General features: G+C 44.4%; 1 protein-coding gene across 5 annotated transcripts in view; it reads right to left on the bottom strand.

Moving 5' to 3' along the window:
• The window catches only part of LOC109866286 (SAM and SH3 domain-containing protein 1), a 304,701-nt gene that overhangs the window by 114,989 nt on the left and 176,751 nt on the right, over positions 1-12,961 (bottom strand). The window lies entirely within an intron of this gene.

The raw sequence follows: 12,961 nt of genomic DNA, 5'->3' as shown, positions 1-12,961 counted from the left end.
GATGCGTTGTGGAGACCTCACTACCCTCTGGAGTGCCTTACGGTTATGGGCGGAGCAGTTGCCGTACCAGGCGGTGATGCTCTCGATTGTGCATCTGTAAAAGTTTGAGTGTTTTTGGTGACAAGCTGAATATCTTCAGCCTCCTGAGGTTGAAGAGGCGCTGCTGTGCCTTCTTCACCACGCTGTCCGTGTGGTTGGACCATTTCAGTTTGTCCATGATGTGTACGCCGAGGAACTTAAAACTTTCTACCCTCTCCACTACTGTCCCGTCGATGTGGATAGGGGGGTGCTCCCTCTGTTTCCTGAAGTCCACGATCATCTCTATTTTGTAGACGTTGAGTGTGAGGTTATTTTCCTGACACCACACCCCGAGGGCCCTTCCTGTAGGCCGTCTCGTCATTGTTGGTAATCAAGCCTACCACTGTAGTGTCGTCTGCAACCTTGATGATTGAGTTGGAGGCGTGCATGGCCACGCAGTCGTGGTTGAACAGGGAGTATAGGAGAGGGCTGAGAACGCACCCTTGTGGGGCCCCAGTGTTGAGGATCAGCAGGGTGGAGATGTTGTTACCTACCCTCACCACCTGGGGGCGGCCTGTCAGGAAGTCCATGACCCAGTGGCACAGGGCGGGGTCGAGACCCAGGGTCTCGAGCTTGATGACGAGTTTGGAGGATACTATGGTGTTAAATGCTGAGCTGTAGTCGATGAACAGCATTCTCACATAGGTATTCCTCTTGTCCAGATGGGTTAGTGCAGTGTGATTGCGATTGGATCGTCTGTGGACCTATTGGGGCAGTAAGCAAATTGGAGTGGGTCTAGGGTGTCAGGTAGGGTGGAGGTGATATGGTCCTTGACTAGTCTCTCAAAGCACTTAATGATGACGAAAGTGAGTGCTACAGGGCGGTAGTCATTTAGCTCAGTTACCTTAGCTTTCTTGGGAACAGGAACAATGGTGGCTTCCCTTGAAGCATGTGGGGACAGCAGACTGGGATAAGGATTGATTGAATATGTCCGTAAACACACCAGCCAGCTGGTTTGCGCATACTCTGAGGACACGGCTGGGGATGCCGTCTGGCCCTGCAGCCTTGCGAGGGTTGACACGTTTAAATGTTTTGCTCACGTCGGCTGCAGTGAAGGAGAGCCCGCAGGTTTTGGTAGCGGGCCATGTCAGTGGCACTGTGTTGTCCTCAAAGCGAGCAAAGAAGTAGTTTAGTCTGTCTGGGAGCAAGACATCCTGGTCCGCGACTGAGCTGGTTTCTTTTTATAGTCTGTGATTGACTGTAGACCCTGCGACATAGTACCTCTCGTGTCTGAGCCATTGAATTGCGACTCTACTTTGTCTCTATACTGACGCTTAGCTTGTTTGATTGCCTTGCGGAGGGAATAACTACACTGTTTGTATTCGGTCATGTTTCTGGTCACCTTGCCCTGATTAAAAGCAGTGGTTAAAAACTTTAAAAGCAGGTGTAGAAGCACCACCGTGCTTCTACACTTGCATTGCTTGCTGTTTGGGGTTTTAGGCTCGGTTTCTGTACAGTACTTTGAGATATCAGCTGATGTACGAAGGGCTATATAAATACATTTGATTTGGTTCGCGCTTTCAGTTTTGCGCGAGGATATTTTTAAAGTCTATCCTATAGTTGACCGGTAGCCAGTGGAGTTTAGGGGTGATGTGGGTAGCTGACTTCTTGGTCCTGGTCAGGACTCTGGCAGCACTATTCTGTAGAAGTTGTAGCCTCTGAAGGGATTTAGCTGGAAGGCCCCGAACAGAGTTGCCGTAGCCAATCCGTAAGAAGATGAAAACGTGGACGAGTTTCTCTGCATCTTGCTGGGAGAGCGATGGTTTGAGCTGGGCAATATTTCTCAACCGGAAAAATGTTTTGCAGATATGTTTTATATTTTGCAATCAAAGGACAGAGATCAAACTCCCAGGTTGGAGATGACAGAGGACAGATGGACGGAATTGTTAGGTTAGATTACTCGTTGGATATTACTGCATTGTCGGAACTAGAAGCACAAGCATTTCGCTACACTCGCATTAACATCTGCTAATCATATGTACTGTACGTGACAAATAAAGTTGATTTGATATGCCCGTCAATTGTAAGGCAGATGTTTCCAGCACTGGTGACCTGCTTGGGTGTCCCAATAAGCATAGCTTCAGTCTGCTGCTTTTCAGCTGGAAGAAGTTCTCTTTCATCAATGCCCTTATGTCATCTAGGCAGATGTCAAGTTTTGCTAGGGTTGAGGTGATGCCCAGTTTGGTATTAATACTTGGGTATCATTAGCGTAGCAGTGAAAGTTGATGTTATAGTCTCTGAGGATTTGAACATGAATAATGAGGATTTAACATGAATAAGTTATTACGTTATCATGAATACGTTATTACGTTATCAGGTGAGCAACAACTTTTTTTTAAATGAATAACACAATAAATTCAAACGATCATGTAATAACATATGAAGATCAATGTTTTTATGTATTGTTTCCCTCATTTTAATGCAAATACCACCCTCCACACACACAAACCTATGGACATGTACTCATACACAAGCACACATTGAAATGTACACACATGCACAGTCATTACTGCTGTTAAGTTTATGGATGTTTGAGGGTCAATCAGTCACACACTGTATCAGTCACACACTGTATGCAAGCACGCACATAAGCACTCATTTCATGCACACCCATACAGACACACTGCATCAAATTACTCACAGTTCAGCATTTTATTATGTTATCTGGCAAGTTATTACATAAACCCGGTTATATTACTTTAAACATCTAAAATGGTCTGGGCAGGGGTGATGTTGTGGATGTTTGTGTGCGTCTGTATGTTGTCATTTCTATGTGTGTTTTGTATTGGTTAAAAAACAAATAATAATAATAATTTCCAATAGGAAAAAAGTAGTCCAATAGGATTCTGATACAGGTGACAAAATCCTATAGGACTGCGAGAATATTACAACTTTTTTTTCTTTCCAACAGGAACAAAGTTCTCAAATAGGATTTCAATAAGATTCTGATAGAGGTGACACAAAATGTGAGAATCTTATACGATTCTATTGGATAAATCACTAATCGATTAGGATAATTTGACTAGGGCCACTTCAAATAAAATGCAACGATCCAAAATGTAGCAGGCTGTCTTCTACAAGTTGTCCTCTAACCAGTGATTCCGTGTGTTTTTTTTTGTAAGGTTAGTTTGAACAGGACGTGCAACCCGACTACTTATCCTGTGTGAATCATCATCCCTGTGTTTTGAGGGATATAACAGAGTTTAACAGGCATTGCGCCCAGTTTGGGTAAGAACAAATTGATGCTTCAAACAAAGTGCTATGGACCTAGCCTACGCCATTTTACCTGCTGTTGTTGTGCTAGCTGATTAGCTGTTGTCTCACCTACTGTTTTAGCTAGCTTTCCCAATTCAACACCTGTGATTACTGTATGCCTCGCTGTATGTCTCTCTCAAATGTCAATATGCCTTGTATACTGTTGTTCACGTTAGTTATCATTGTTTTAGTTCACAATGGAGCCCCTAGTTCCACTCTTCATGCCCCTGATAACTCCTTTGTCCCACCTCCCACACATGCGGTGACCTCACCCATTACTACCAGCATGTCCAGAGATACAACCTCTCTCATCATCACCCAGTGCCTGGGCTTACCTCCACTGTACCCGCACCCCACCATACCCCTGTCTGCGCATTATGCCCTGAATATATTCTACCATGCCCAGAAACCTGCTCCTCTTATTCTCTGTCCCCAACGCTCTAGGCGACCAGTTTTGATAGCCTTTAGCCGCACCCTCATACTACTTCTTCTCTGTTCCGCGGGTGATGTGGAGGTAAACCCAGGCCCTGCATGTCCCCAGGCACCCTCATTTGTTGACTTCTGTGATCGAAAAAGCCTTGGTTTCATGCATGTCAACATCAGAAACCTCCTCCCTAAGTTTGTTTTACTCACTGCTTTAGCACACTCTGCTAACCCTGATGTCCTTGCTGTGTCTGAATCCTGGCTCAGGAAGGCCACCAAAAATTCAGAGATTTCCATACCCAACTATAACATCTTCCGTCAAGATAGAACTGCCAAAGGGGGAGGAGTTGCAGTTTACTGCAGAGATAGCCTGCAAAGTAATGTCATACTTTCCAGGTCCATACCCAAACAGTTCGAACTACTAATTTTGAAAATTACTCTCTCCAGAAATAAGTCTCTCACGGTTGCCGCCTGCTACCGACCCCCCTCAGCTCCCAGCTGTGCCCTGGACACCATTTGTGAATTGATCGCCCCCCATCTAGCTTCAGAGTTTGTTCTGTTAGGTGACCTAAACTGGGATATGCTTAACACCCCGCCAGTCCTACAATCTAAGCTAGATGCCCTCAATCTCACACAAATCATCAAGGAACCCACCAGGTACAACCCTAACTCTGTAAACAAGGGCACCCTCATAGACGTCATCCTGACCAACTGGCCCTCCAAATACACCTCCGCTGTCTTCAACCAGGATCTCAGCGATCACTGCCTCATTGCCTGTATCCGCTACGGAGCCGCAGTCAAACGACCACCCCTCATCACTGTCAAACGCTCCCTAAAACACTTCTGTGAGCAGGCCTTTCTAATCGACCTGGCCCGGGTATCCTGGAAGGACATTGACCTCATCCCGTCAGTTGAGGATGCCTGGTCATTCTTTAAAAGTAACTTCCTCACCATTTTAGATAAGCATGCTCCGTTCAAAAAATGCAGAACTAAGAACAGATACAGCCCTTGGTTCACCCCAGACCTGACTGCCCTCGACCAGCACAAAAACATCCTGTGGCGGACTGCAATAGCATCGAATAGTCCCCGTGATATGCAACTGTTCAGGGAAGTCCGGAACCAATACACGCAGTCAGTCAGGAAAGCTAAGGCCAGCTTCTTCAGGCAGAAGTTTGCATCCTGTAGCTCCAACTCCAAAAAGTTCTAGGACGCCGTGAAGTCCATGGAGAACAAGAGCACCTCCTCCCAGCTGCCCACTGCACTGAGGCTAGGTAACACGGTCACCACTGATAAATCCATGATTATCGAAAACTTCAATAAGCATTTCTCAACGGCTGGCCATGCCTTCCGCCTGACTACTTCAACCTCGGCCAACAGCTCCGCCCCCCCGCAGCTCCTCGCCCAAGCCTCTCCAGGTTCTCCTTTAACCAAATCCAGATAGCAGATGTTCTGAAAGAGCTGCAAAACCTGGACCCGTACAAATCAGCTGGGCTTGACAATCTGGACCCTCTATTTCTGAAACTATCTGCCACCATTGTCGCAACCCCTATTACCAACCTCTCTTTCATATCGTCTGAGATCCCCAAGGATTGGAAAGCTGCCGCAGTCATCCCCCTCTTCAAAGGGGGAGACACCCTGGACCCAAACTGTTACAGACCTATATCCATCCTGCCCTGCCTATCTAAGGTCTTCGAAAGCCAAGTCAACAAACAGGTCACTGACCATCTCGAATCCCACCGCACCTTCTCCGCTGTGCAATCTGGTTTCCGAGCCGGTCATGGGTGCACCTCAGCCACACTCAAGGTACTGAACGATATCATAACCGCCATCGATAAAAGACAGTACTGTGCAGCCGTCTTCATCGACCTTGCCAAGGCTTTCGACTCTGTCAATCACCATATTCTTATCGGCAGACTCAGGAGCCTCGGTTTTTCGGATGACTGCCTTGCCTGGTTCACCAATTACTTTGCAGACAGAGTTCAGTGCGTCAAATCGGAGGGCATGCTGTCTGGTCCTCTGGCAGTCTCTATGGGGGTGCCACAGGGTTCAATTCTCGGGCCGACTCTTTTCTCTGTGTATATCAATGATGTTGCTCTTGCTGCGGGCGATTCCCTGATCCACCTCTACGCAGACGACACCATTCTATATACTTTCGGCCCGTCTTTGGACACTGTGCTATCTAACCTCCAAACAAGCTTCAATGCCATACAACACTCCTTCCGTGGCCTCCAACTGCTCTTAAACGCTAGTAAAACCAAATGCATGCTTTTCAACCGGTCGCTGCCTGCACCCGCATGCCCGACTAGCATCACCACCCTGGATGGTTCCGACCTAGAATATGTGGACGTCTATAAGTACCTAGGTGTCTGGCTAGACTGCAAACTCTCCAGACTCATATCAAACATCTCCAATCGAAAATCAAATCAAGAGTCGGCTTTCTATTCCGCAACAAAGCCTCCTTCACTCACGCCGCCAAGCTTACCCTAGTAAAACTGACTATCCTACCGATCCTCGACTTCGGCGATGTCATCTACAAAATGGCTTCCAACACTCTACTCAGCAAACTGGATGCAGTCTATCACAGTGCCATCCGTTTTGTCACTAAAGCACCTTATACCACCCACCACTGCGACTTGTATGCTCTAGTCGGCTGGCCCTCGCTACATATTCGTCGCCAGACCCACTGGCTCCAGGTCATCTACAAGTCCATGCTAGGTAAAGCTCCGCCTTATCTCAGCTCACTGGTCACGATGGCAACACCCATCCGTAGCACGCGCTCCAGCAGGTGTATCTCACTGATCATCCCTAAAGCCAACACCTCATTTGGCTGCCTTTCGTTCCAGTACTCTGCTGCCTGTGACTGGAACGAATTGCAAAAATCGCTGAAGTTGGAGACTTTTATCTCCCTCACCAACTTCAAACATCAGCTATCTGAGCAGCTAACCGATCGCTGCAGCTGTACATAGTCTATTGGTAAATAGCCCACCCTTTTTCACCTACCTCATCCCCATACTGTTTTTATTTATTTACTTTTCTGCTCTTTTGCACACCAATATCTCTACCTGTACATGACCATCTGATCATTCATCACTCCAGTGTTAATCTGCAAAATTGTAATTATTTGCCTACCTCCTCATGCCTTTTGCACACATTGTATATAGACTCCCCCTTTGGTTTCTACTGTGTTATTGACTTGTTAATTGTTTACTCCATGTGTAACTCTTTGTTGTCTGCTCACACTGCTATGCTTTATCTTGGCCAGGTCGCAGTTGCAAATGAGAACTTGTTCTCAACTAGCCTACCTGGTTAAATAAAGGTGAAATAAAATAAAAAAATAAACAGATGAATGATCTGTTTTGTCATGTATCAACTTTCCTAGTGCCATACTCCTCTTTCAATAGATAAAGTGGATGATTTTGTGCCAATGAATTGCCAAATACGTCAGGTAATTAAGTCTGCATACAGTATGTTACAGTTCATGGTTCTTACTGATATGCATTATTATTTAGACTTTCTCCGAACTGAAGGCCATTAGGTCAATATTAGACTATCCCTAGACATGTGAAATGTCTTCACGTCTAGAAGAGCCTCCAGGCTTCCTTCATAATGGCCAACAATGCATGAAGGAAAATAATATATAGAGGGGCAGTTTGGTAAAACTAATCCCGTCTGAATCATCCACTGGAAAAACTGACCTGCTGGGGTAATAATGTTCTATAGTAATAGTAGTCCAGGGTTAACATGGATACAACCTCATTTCCCCCTAACCAATATGAGTGATTAATTGCCAATTGGTGCACATGCAGTTTATAAGGTGCTCCTTTAAAAAAAAAAAAAATACTGTATATATGAATACTATTGTGGCACATGTATGGTAGGTAGTACATTTTATGTTTAGGTTTTCAATATTTCAGACTGTTTATTGATTATTGATTTGGACACTTCTAAACAGTGTTTTGACATTGGGCTATTTATGAAGTTATTGTCAACAGGAAGCAGCAACAGCATCATTTTCAATGTACAGCATATTTTAGGAATATAAATGGCATTGCCAACTTCGTCAGGAAACAAATACTGTGCACACAGTTCTTGCATTCACGTACAGTAAAGGATAAAACTGCTAGAATAATGTTAAAACCAGAGATTGTGTGCATAACCACAACTTGCAAGGTGAACTTGGGGTTCGGCAAGCTGGAACGTCATCAGTCACTATTAAAGGGACAGGCGAATAAAACATAAATTAATATAGATGTTTATCTGATCAACGAACATTTAGTCATTAATACTGTTGTATTGTACTAATGACAACCAACTTTAATGGGTTCAACTAAGAAAAACTGTTCTAATAGGATTCTGATTGGGATGACAAAACCCGACAAGACTATCAAAAACGTTGATTTCCAATAGGAAAAAGGTAGTCCAATAGGATTCTGATAGCGGTGACACGAAATCCTATACGATTGTGAGAATCTTATAGGATTCTATTGGAAAAATCACAAATCCTATAGGATATTTTTGAGTAGGTCAACCTGGAAGGACTGAGGAACAGAAACAACCAAACAAACAGGAATACCTCAGTAAATTACAGCACCACAGGGTGCTAGGACCACAAAGATACATGAATAGTGCTACAGAGACTGTTACTAGTTAGATCGGTATAGTATATTGAAAATGTGTTAAGCAAAAATTTCATTTTCATTTTTTTTTTTTTCATTTCAAAAACAAATTCATGTGAAAACTGTTGTGGCACCAGGGTGGAATGTATTATAACCAGGCTGCTTTATATTTCTCTGGGGCCTCCGGGGTAGATAAATACAAAGAAGTTTAATTTGATTTGTATTTGGGGCATTCTTTCACCCAGTCATCTCTGTGTAGTAGCTGTTCTAATAAAGCCTTGTGTTTCTCATATCCTCATTCTTTCACAGGATAATTTGGGATCATGTTCTCAGTTATTAATGCAACTCTGAGGGGTCAAGGACCATTGCATCCCCAGGCACCCTGTTTGAACATCCGTGTGTGTGTGTGTGTGTGTGTGTGTGCATTCATGTTTGGCCCTGGGTGCTTCACATGCCACTGACTCCTGTGATTGGGAGTTAATCACAGAACCCCAATTAACCAAACACCTAATTACCATCATCAGTTAGCCTCTCGCTAGCGTATTCTTTTCATTAAATGTCAACACATTGTTCTGTAAACTATGAATAAAGGTTTTCAGGGAGGATAAATAAATGGCTGGCTGTTGTTTGTGTTTTCTAGGTATTATTTATCTCGGGTCGGTCAACAATAATACATGAGGCTTTTGAAGGTACAAGCCAAAGCTAACTTGAAACAAAGAGGGGGATTTGACCTGAGGGTGAGGGAGAGAGAGGTGGAGAGAGAGACAGAGAGAGAGCAAAAATAAAGATAGAGTGTGAGAGAGAAATAAAGAAAGAGAGCAGGGGGAAAATGTGTGATACCAGCTGCGTGGAGCACCACACACAGCGGTCGGTATGACAACACTAAACACCGCACACAGCTGTCGGTATCACAACACTAAACACTGCACACAGAGGTTGGTATGACAACACTAAACACTGCACACAGTGGTCGGTATCACAACACTAAACACTGCACACAGCAGTCGCTTTGACAAAATGAAACACTGCACACAGTGGTCGGTATGACAAAATGAAACACTGCACACAGCGGTCGGTATCACAACACTAAACACTGCACAACGGTCGGTATGACAACACTGCACACAGTGGTCGGTATGACAAAATGAAACACTGCACACAGTGGTCGGTATGACAAAATGAAACACTGCACACAGCGGTCGGTCTCACAACACTAAACACTGCACACAGCAGTCGGTATGACTACACTAAACACCGCACACAGTGGTCGGTATCACAACACTAAACACTGCACACAGCAGTCGCTTTGACAAAATGAAACACTGCACACAGTGGTCGGTATGACAAAATGAAACACTGCACACAGCGGTCAGTATCACAACACTAAACACTAAACACTGCACACAGCGGTCGGTATGACAACACTGCACACAGTGGTCGGTATGACAAAATGAAACACTGCACACAGCGGTCGGTATGACAAAATGAAACACTGCACACAGCGGTCGGTATGACAAAATAAAACACTGCACACAGCAGTTGGTATGACAAAATGAAACACTGCACACAGCGGTCGGTATGACAACACTGCACACAGTGGTCGGTATGACAAAATGAAACACTGCACACAGCGGTCGGTATGACAAAATGAAACACTGCACACAGCGGTCGGTATGACAAAATGAAACACTGCACACAGCGGACGGTATCACAACACTAAACACTGCACACAGCAGTCGGTATGGCTACACTAAACACTGCATACAGCGGTACCAACACCGCACACAGCAGTCGGTATGACAACCCTAAACACCGCACAAAGCGTATGGTATGTCAACATAAATAATCTGAACATGGAGTTGTTATAGATGGCCAGTTAGATAGTAATGCAATGTGATAACTTATACACACTGAAACGGCTTTAGAAAGATACAGTTTGCCAGATGAATTTCTTATGATAAACGTAGGTCTGATAAGGATGAAATAGCTTGTTTGGGTTGAAATGTGAGGGCATGTACGCTTGTAGCAACACGTAGGGAAGCTGACACTGATGTTAACTAAGGAGAGACACCTTATGCTGTCTATACTCTGTCTGCAATAACCATGTACAGTATATGATCAAGTATGTGTGTATTAGATAGTGTGCATAAATTCATGTCCACACACAAGCACATGTACACACAGACACACACACACACACACACACATTTCTTGTTCTGTCTCTCCTAAACCCAGCAGCCCAGCAAACCAGTAGTATATAACCAAAGCATATTTCTGTTAAGCTTCCCAGATTCTCCACGCAGCATGAGTCCCCTGCGCCATATATTAAGTGATTGTTAGTGTGTGTGTGTTACTGGAAATACTAAGATTCCAGTTTGTTCTGTAATCAGGCAAGACCAGTCCAGGGAGACAGAGATACAGTTAAAGTCCAGCATAAGATTGCTTATTAGAATGAGCAGCTAGTCTTTGCACTGTAGAGCTGTGGGAACCAGAATATACTGGTTCCTCAATCCAGTACAAACTAGACTGTGCACAGTGATCACCTCTTTCTATGTCATGCATGGCATGTATGCACGACACACACACATACCACACACACACTTTCCCCCACAGAGTTGATCAGAGTTTAGCTCTATGACAACAGGGCTGTCTGTGACAGATGGTCCAGTCAGTGTGACATTCAGCCAGCAGTGGTGACACACAGCACAGAGCAGGTGTCCATGGTGGTGGTGGTATTACCGCAGGGCAGCCTGGCACTCGACTCACTGATCTGTTCTACAACACTACACTGCACATTACCCATACGGACAGCTATACCACAGACACTGATCGAACTGGGCTGAGGTTGGGGAAACACACTATGTGAAGCCCCTGCTGTTGACAAGGAGAGAAAGAAAGGGTGTTTTGTTATTTCCAAGTCTGTAGGCGTATACTCCAACTTTAGCTCAAGGTCAAGCTGACAGATGTAGGCAGCATTTGAGTAAAAACAGCAAATGTTATTTAAATGTATTATCTGTATGTTCCCCATAGGGACATCGAGTAATGTCTCCCTCCTCTGTATGTCTGACTATGTAGCTCCCCCTTCTGTTGGCCCTTAAGTCCAGCCACCGGCACAAACTACAGCTCTACCCCACAGAGATAGATAGAGGACTCATCTTCCTATCTGTGTCATTATAGTGTCTGTGACTGCATGGGCAGCACCATTGAGACTACAACCCATAGGATTCCTCACCCAGTTGACTACTTTGACTACTTTAAAATGTCAGAAGCATTGGGGAAGTGCTCAATGGCTCTACCCTTGCTAATGGCCACAAGAGGCCTCTATCATTCTCTTTTCCCCTATCTCCTCCTAGCAAATACCTGTATCCTGCTGTATGTACGCCAGCGAAGATTCTCTGTTTGAGTAAAAATGGGTTACCTCTTAGGGTTAATGGCCATGTGTGCCACATACCACTACACTACTGTGTATCATTATCAGCTGCAGTTTCATTCAAGGTGAGTTTTACTGTCCCTGAGTCCATTTTATGGGCATGCAATTCTCAAACTTACACGTGTGTTTTTGTGTGTGTGTGTGTGTGTGTTTATCCAGCAGAGGAGGCTGGAATGGCTGGAATGGAATAAATGGAACGGAATCAAACACATCAAACAAATGGAAACCAAATGTCTAACTCTGTTCCATTATTTCATTCCAGTCCTTACAATAAGCTTGTCCTCCTATAGCTCCTCCCACCAGCCTCCTCTGTTATCCAGTGTGTTTTAATGGGTTACTGTACTGTAAAGTTAGGGGGTTGGCCAAACAGTAGCCAGTGGGGCATGGTAAATCTTTGTTTTATAGGTCTCTCTCTGGTCTGTGTCGTCCTAGCTAACCACTCTCCCCTGCTCTCCTGATTACTAGCCTACAATAGGGCATCGTAGTGGAAAGCTCTGACTCAACATGAAACTGAAAGATGATCTTTATTGTAAATTACAAACTATCATTATCATTTTAGGGCAAGTTGTCTTTTTAGTCAGCAGCTCAGTCCAAGGTCTGTATAAAAGTACCATTGTTTATTCGTTTATAATAATTCATTTTAGGAGTCTTGGGTGAAGAGAAACTAAAAATGTTCACAAAGTACCACAACTTTTCTGTCTCAGGGCCTGCTCCCTTATCCTTCCCAGTGGAAACTCTGACACGGTGACTTGTGTTCCCACGTGAAGTAGAAAGCAGGTCTAAATAGGAATGCATCTGAAAATAAATACTATGGTAAGCAGAGGAGAGGATATCAGCTCACTGGGAAGAGATGCCCTATGCCCATCTCTGGGGCTTCTTAAACTGACACATGGAGACACACAGGGAAGTACAAACACACACATATGCAGTGCTATATGACATCAAAGCCAGTTGTGTTGTTTTTTGGTGCAATTCTGTCATCAAATATCATTATATATCCTTGTTAAGAATCGACTGTACATTAAATGGGTTTCACACAATCACCAGCACTGTCATAAATATGTACTGTTCCAATCTGCCTGTGTGTGATAGGTCAGGTTCAATGTAGATTTATTTGCCCAGCAGCAGCAGCCGGCTTCAGACATGGTTAATGTTTGGT

Source organism: Oncorhynchus kisutch, linkage group LG21, assembly GCF_002021735.2.
Source record: "Oncorhynchus kisutch isolate 150728-3 linkage group LG21, Okis_V2, whole genome shotgun sequence".
Taxonomy (NCBI): Eukaryota; Metazoa; Chordata; class Actinopteri; order Salmoniformes; family Salmonidae; genus Oncorhynchus; species Oncorhynchus kisutch.
This window is presented reverse-complemented; position numbering and strand designations above follow the sequence as displayed.